Genomic DNA, 7170 nt, shown 5'->3' on the forward strand with positions numbered 1-7170 from the left:
CTTGATTTCTTTCCCTTATTTACATTGGCTCTTTTGTCCTTATTATTTGCTTATTTTAATTTTATATTGATTATGCCTCAACCTTTTGACCTCTACCAGATTTCCAGGGGTTTCTCTACCCTTCAGAGCTTTGGCCAGTGTGCTCTTCCCTGCTATGACTGTTTTGTTTCTCTCTTCCATGCTTTCTGGGTTTTACCAGCTTGTTCAGCCTCCTGCTGCAGGTCTGCCTGAGCTCCTGTACTGACTTTGAGATCTTATTCTGTCAGCGATGTTCTTAGTTGCTGTCTGTCTTTTATTTTATTTTATATTTTTTGATCTTTACTTCCTTTTCTTGCAGTTTCTTTCTTTTCTTTTAAAGTTTGAGGGTTGGCCCCTGTGTGGTCATCACCTGTATTTGAATGAGGCGAATTCTTTATGATCTAGTTAATTGCAGACAACACAAGGAGCTCATGGCAGGCGGCAGGAATCTGTATGTGCTCCAGGCCGGTTTGAGGGTACTCTCTCCAACCTTTCTCAGAAAGTCTCTGGAAATGGCCAAGGCAGCCCTCCCCATAATTCCAAATCCAGACTACTATCTGCATGTGGTGTGAAGGACTGACTTCCCAATCAATACCTCAGGGCACCCCCTACCCTCCCCCATCCAGCCTTCTCCCCTGCTGTCCCCAATGAGCCACTTCCTTCAGAGCATGCCCCTTCCTTTCTTCCTCCCTTCCCTTCCCTTCCCTTCCCTTCCCACCTCTTCCCTTCCTAACCCTCTCCCTCCCCTCCCCTCCCTCTCTCCTTCCCTCTCCTCTCCCCCTCCCACCCTTTCCCCTCCTTCCCTCTCCCCATCCCTTCCCCTCTCCTCTCCCCCTTCCCTACCCTCTCCCCTCCTTCCCTTTCTCCATCCCTTTCCTCTCCCCCTCCCCTTTCCTCCCCCCCTCTCCTCTTCTCCTGTCTCCCTTCTTTCCCTCTCCCCTCCCCTTCCCCTCCCCTTCCCCTTTCCCTCTCCTCTCCCCTTCCCCTCCCCCACCCTTTCCCTTCCTTCCCTCTGCCCTCCTTCTCTCTCCCCTCCCCTTTCCTTCTCCTCCCCTTCCCCTCCTCCTCCCCCTCCTTCTTTTTCTTTTATGGTGCTGGTCCTGGCTCATGAACTTAGGGCCTGGTCTCTGTCCCTAAGTTTTCCTGCTCTAAACTAGGACCCTAGCTACCACCTGAGCCACACCTCTGCTTTGAGCTTTGTTGGAAGCTAATTGGGGATGAGAGCTGGCTTTGAGCTGTGATCTTCAGATCTTAGCCTTCTGAGTAGCTAGGATTACAGGCACGAGCAACCTGCACTTGCCCTGTTTCCTGTCTGAGGTTGGCAGCCATGGCACCTCCTGTGGACCACCGCTGTAGTGACCCCTCACTCCTCATGCAGAGTGGGTCTCCTCTGCCTCTCACCTTTGTCAGGACGCACCGATATGCACCTGTGTCTCTCACCTTTGTCAGGAAGCACTGGTATGCACCGGTGTCATTTTCACAGGGCTGGAATAGCTTCTTAACTCTTCCATGAACTGTTCTTCCTATTTTTTAAATGTTTGTATTTTAAATATAGAAAAGTCCAAATTTAGGAAATCATTTTTTTCACTGCAAAATGTGTAAAAATTTTGCACTCTCTTAGAGATATTTTTGTTAAATATATCAATTTTACATGACTTATACATTATTTATAACCTAGATGATCAAATAAATGACTGGATATGAGGAAATGATATGGTTTTTTGAAGTAGTTATGTTTTATTTCCTATGTAAACAGTTTTCATAGATATTATATGCAAATCTTAAAAAACCCTCAAAATCCAAGAAAATTGCTGTCACTTAAAATCTTCAAAGTAGTTTATTTTTTAAATACACACATTCATATGAAAAATTGTAATTTTCCTTTCCATACTTTAAATATTGGGATTTATTCTCAACTCTCTTTTATACCATTGGGTGGTGCTAAGCATGTCATGTTTTAATATTTTAATGATTAAATTTTCAGGAATATTCTCTCTGCCTATAGTTAAGCAAGTTAGATCTCTAGATAGATTGACAGAACAATCCATGCAAATTAAAAATAGCATGATTAGAAAGTACCACAGCTTGACATAATTGCATAAACTATAGAGATATATTAAGTATCAAGAACATTTTTAATGCTTTAATAAGAATAGCATCCTATGCAAAAGCAAATCTGTGGCTTCTGAAAAGAACTGCTTGTAAGAACTGAATCTCATCTATAACACAGAAGTAACAGAGCCTTCCTTCAACACCATTTGACCATTTTTGCTCTTCGATGAGTTAAAGTTTGCTCTTTGATGAGTTATTTCCCTTGCCTCAGCATATCTGATTTCTCTGTGTCCTGCCCACTTGGGGTTTCTGTAATTTACTTACCTGAAGAACCTGGATGAGGAAGTTCACAGAACTTCCATCTCCGCACATTTTATTTTTTGCCTTGCTTTTATGCCTTTGTTCAGTATGGAGGCAGAAATATAATAGACCTGCCGAAGGGGAGCAGGTGACTTTAAGAGTCTCTTGATTGAAATTCAAGGGCCAGATAGTAACTGAAGAGTTTGCTTTCAGCAGCAGTAGTTATGAGATTTCTTTACTAAAGGAGCAGAAACCAAGGGCACATGTTATTGATTTTTAAATCCCAGAGGAAAGCTTGTACTTATTCAGTCTTATACTCCTTTAGAAGATTATCCTACAGTAAAAATAAAATACACATTTGTTACCTTCCAAAATGATAGTATAGCTGATTGCAAATACTCAACGATTCTACATTATCTTTCTTCTTTTATTTTTGACTGGTACTGGGGTTTGAACTCAGGGCCTCAAGTTCTTACCTGGTTTTTTTCTTCAAGGCTGATGCTCTTGAGCCACACCTCCACTTCTGGCTTCTTTTGTGGTTAATTGGAGATAAATCTCATAGACATTTTGCTTAGGCTGGCTTTGAGCCATAATCCTTATCTCTCAGCCTCCTGAGTAGCTACAGTTATACACCTGAGCCACGAGGGCCTGTCCCTTCTCTGCTCTCTAAGACCTGTGACAGGCACGGTGCCCACATATAGAATGTAGGAGCAGGCAATAGCGATGGGGTGTTTCCCTCTGCCAGGAAGGGGCTGCTGGAAGACAGAGCAAGGGTATTCAAATGAGTGGCCAGTCTTGTCTTCTGTAGAGGGAGCTCATGCGGAGGAAGAGGTGACAAGATGCGCAAAGCAATCCTCTTTCCAGCTATCGTTTTTATGCCTTCTTTCTGCTACTCTCTGAGCCACCCTAGCCTAGGTACAGCTCCTGTGGCTCTTGTCTTCTGGGCCTGGGCTCCTGGGCTCCCCTCTTGACTCTCAGAGCTTCCAGAAGGGACTACCCCTCTGTTCTTCACACTGTCCCTCACAGACCTGCTCTCAGTGGTGGAGGCTGGAGGGCTGAGCTCCCCTCAGCCTGTGTAAGCCCCTGCGTAAGAATGTGCGTTCACTATCATAATTCTCCCTCTCTGAGATATTTCAGCAGCGAATTACATATTTCATTTGTGCCAACTTCTGCAATGTTTCTGCTTGTGTTTTGGATCAGTTGCTGTTTGGGGGATTCTTTCTAAAGCAGGAAATGTTAATGAATGAGGCTCTGACCCGTGGCCCAGAAAGACACTCAGGTAAAGGAACCAAAGAGGTGGTCAGTGTCCAGCTAGGCTTCAGCGGAGAGTAGGAGAGTCCTGAGGCAGGTGAGGGCTTGTGTGGAAGAGCGGATCAGGGAACACAGGCTGGAGAGGGACTGGCTGGCAGAGGTTAGGCTTGGACATTCTGGGGTGGGGTTGTGTGGCTTGGGTTGTCTGGATGGGTTAGTAGGACTGAACTTGAAGGCCAGAGGATTATGCTGGCCTCAGCTCAGGACCTTTCCTCCCTCATGGGGTCAGGGGGAGACATGGGAATGTGTGGGCTGGACAGGGATGGCTGCAACCCCCTCAGGGCAATGTCCAGGGTCAGAAATCCAGGGCAGAAAAGGGTCTAGTTCTGAGTGGCAGGTGCATTGAGTGTGGAGGGAAAGGAGCCACTTGGAAATGCCTACCCCCATATTTTTTTGATGACTGTGGAGGCCAAAGCTGTCATTAGCAAATAAGGAGCCCATCTTGGGCTGGAAGAGGATTGTCAGGAGAAGAATGATTCTTTGCCACCATAGGGATGTATTCCAGTGTATTCCAGGAGCCAGTATTTCTTATCTTCTGTTATTCAAATAGAGTCCAAAGTAATGCCGCATTCTAATCTTAGTGAGGGTTACAATAAGGAGTATTCTTCCGGGCATCATGATCAGAAAGGAGAGCTCATTTAGGACATATCACAATTCCTCACAGCTAAGGATAGAGCTAGGCGTCGAGAGGTCTAAAGCTTAGCTCCTACACTTTTTGGTGCTTTCTTTTTTTTTAAAAAAATGTATGCAATTATGAGTGTGTAATTAGGTGTGGAAATTGCAATTTATTTGGAATAGGGAAAAATCACAGCAGCTTGTCAACGTACAAAGTTCACGTGTGAATGATTTTCCCACCACTGTGATAAAATACCCGCATTAACTGAGTTATAGGAGGAGAGGTTTATGGTCCATTTATAGGAGGAGAGGCTTATGGTCCAGGGTCACTTGGCTCCATTCTTTGGGGCCTGTGGCGAGGTAGCACGTGGTGGCAGGAATGAGCTGCTAACCTCATGGTGGCCAGGAAGCTGAGTGAAATACTGGGCCCCAGTATTTCCTTTAAAGGCATACCTCTAATGAGCTAACTTCCTCTGGACAGGACTAGTAAGATTAAGCTTGGAGGCCAGAGGATTGTGGTGGCCACCTAAAAGGTCCCCCACAACCTGCAGTGTTATGGATTGAAGACAAAGCCTAAAAACATGGACCCAAGACCACAGCAGTTGACAAATGCCACCATCATGAGAGTCACTCAGAAAACACTGTGCTATTGTGAGCTGCCTGACAGAGCTCCATGAAACTGTTTTCTCCTTAGATTTCTTAGCCCCACATTCTTTGATTTCCTTTTTAGATAACAGTAATTTTAAAATACTGCTTTCTTTTGGGTGAGTATTTTCTTCTGGCAAGGCTGATGGATCCTTTTGGTTTTCTGATATTTAGGGAAGTTGTTTTGAGCTGCAGAACCCTTTTCCTGGGATAACAGACCAGGATTTCCTCTGAGCTTTCCTGCTTGGGCAGAGCTGGTTCGGTGTGTGTGTGTGTGTGTGTGTGTGTGTGTGTGTGTGGCGGGGTGATGATCTTGGAGCACAGAAGCTCATGGATTGTTCTAGGCATGGTTCTTAGCTGGGCAGTCTCACATTGACTCCAGCTGCTGTTGGTGAGGTGGCTGTTAAGGCTGGACTGTGCTTTATCCAAACACTCAGCTGAACCAGAAGGCTCTTGCAGGTTCTTCTCTTAGGGAGAGATGGAGTCTGCATGCCCAATTTGGGCAGGGAAGGGTTGGGTAGAGGTGGACAGTGTGAAGACAAGGATGTAGACCGCAGAGTATGTCTCATCCCTAGGATCACCACCAGGGCAAAGAAGAGGATGCCAGGCTGGGAAGAGGGGTACACGTCTTCTCCACCTGCAGGGAGAAGAGTCCAAGGTCATAGAGAGGACCATGCACCAGAGGTCCTGATGTGTAAGCTGTGTAGACAAGGTTATGTGCTTATAGAGCCATGTTTGGCTGTCATGACCCTTTCTGAAAGGAAGAGGGATGATGGACTATTTTATTTCTTCCCCAAACCTGTAGCATGGCAACAAAGATGAGATGTGTAAATGTACAACTTGGAGTCTGCTTCATGGTGACTCTCCAGTGACTGGCAGCTCTGATGGTTATTAGCAAATTACCATCTGCTTTAATCATTCCCCTGTGAGTTTCATCTGATCCTATTCGCTTCCCAGACCTGCTCATGCCTGGGAGAATTCCCAAGACCGACAACCAGCTCCAGTCACAGAGCTGGCTGTTGCACTTCACACCCCATCATTGAGACCTCTTTGCTGGTACATCTTGGAGCAAATCTGGGTCCTGCTCTGTGAACATGGTGTGCACCACACTGTAGAGTTGTAATCTAGGGCATTCGACTTCTCCACAGTTGCTCACTGTGTTCTCCCGGGTAACCATGGGGCCTGTGGAGAACACAGGAAAGATCATTGGCCCTGGACCCAGAAGGTCAACCCAGAGTTGAGTGATGGTGTAGGATCATTTGCATGTCTTGGTCACAAATGGCAGAGATTCTTTTCCATAGCTTAACCCCCAAACAAGGGAATTCCTTGGTTTATTCAGAGGAATGGTTTGTAAGTTAGCACTACAGGCTCAAGACAGTGGACATAGAACACTGGCTAATGGAATCTTGGGGGTATTCTCGAACCTTGCCCCACCTGGGATTTATGCTCAGGTGCAGTCTCTCTACACAGTGGGACTGCATGATTCTGGTCAGATGCACCAGTGGGAAGAAAACTTCAGTCTCCTGCGTTCCTCTGGGATTCTAGATTCTGAGCTCTGATTCTAGCCACTGGTCATTGTAAGCAGAGTGATAGAATGTTCTGATGGCCTTGGTCTGAGTCTTCCATGGAGGATTTGGAGTACTTTGCCATCTGGACTGAGGGGAGCTCAGGGGAAGACTGAAGATCTCAAAGCAGAGGCCATAGACACTAGGTCAAAAGAGATTGCAAAGGTCACAATGAAAACAGTGCAGTCTTACCCTATGATGAGGGTGTTACCACGAGTGTGCAGCACTCCACAAACCACAGTTCATCCAAGCGCTTAGTGGGTGGTCAGTAGCAGCTTCCTGATTAGATCTGCTCACACTCAACTTTCCAGGAACATATGCTATTATATTATTCTCATCTAGTCATGGCTTAATGTCTCTGCCATTTCATAGAGTATTTGTGGGGTGAATTTTAGAGTGTTTAGAGTGAAGTTTAGTGTGTGGAGACTGTTAAGACTGCTTGATTTATGTAGGTTTCCTAGGAAGCTGAAACGCTGACTTCCAGGATCCCAGAGGCTCACTACACTTTTGGAATTATGAGGCAGACAGTTTTCCTTGCACTTGGTAAATTTCTAATTAAAACGAAGCTATGCATTTATGGCCTCTTGCAAGAAAATTTCTACTCCTGTGAACATTTGGCAAACCTGTTATGATGTCATGCGAGTGCTAAAGTTTCCTCCTCCTC

Source organism: Dipodomys merriami, unplaced genomic scaffold, assembly GCF_024711535.1.
Source record: "Dipodomys merriami isolate MVZ:Mamm:240054 unplaced genomic scaffold, mDipMer1.0.p SCAF_99, whole genome shotgun sequence".
Classification (NCBI taxonomy): domain Eukaryota; kingdom Metazoa; phylum Chordata; class Mammalia; order Rodentia; family Heteromyidae; genus Dipodomys; species Dipodomys merriami.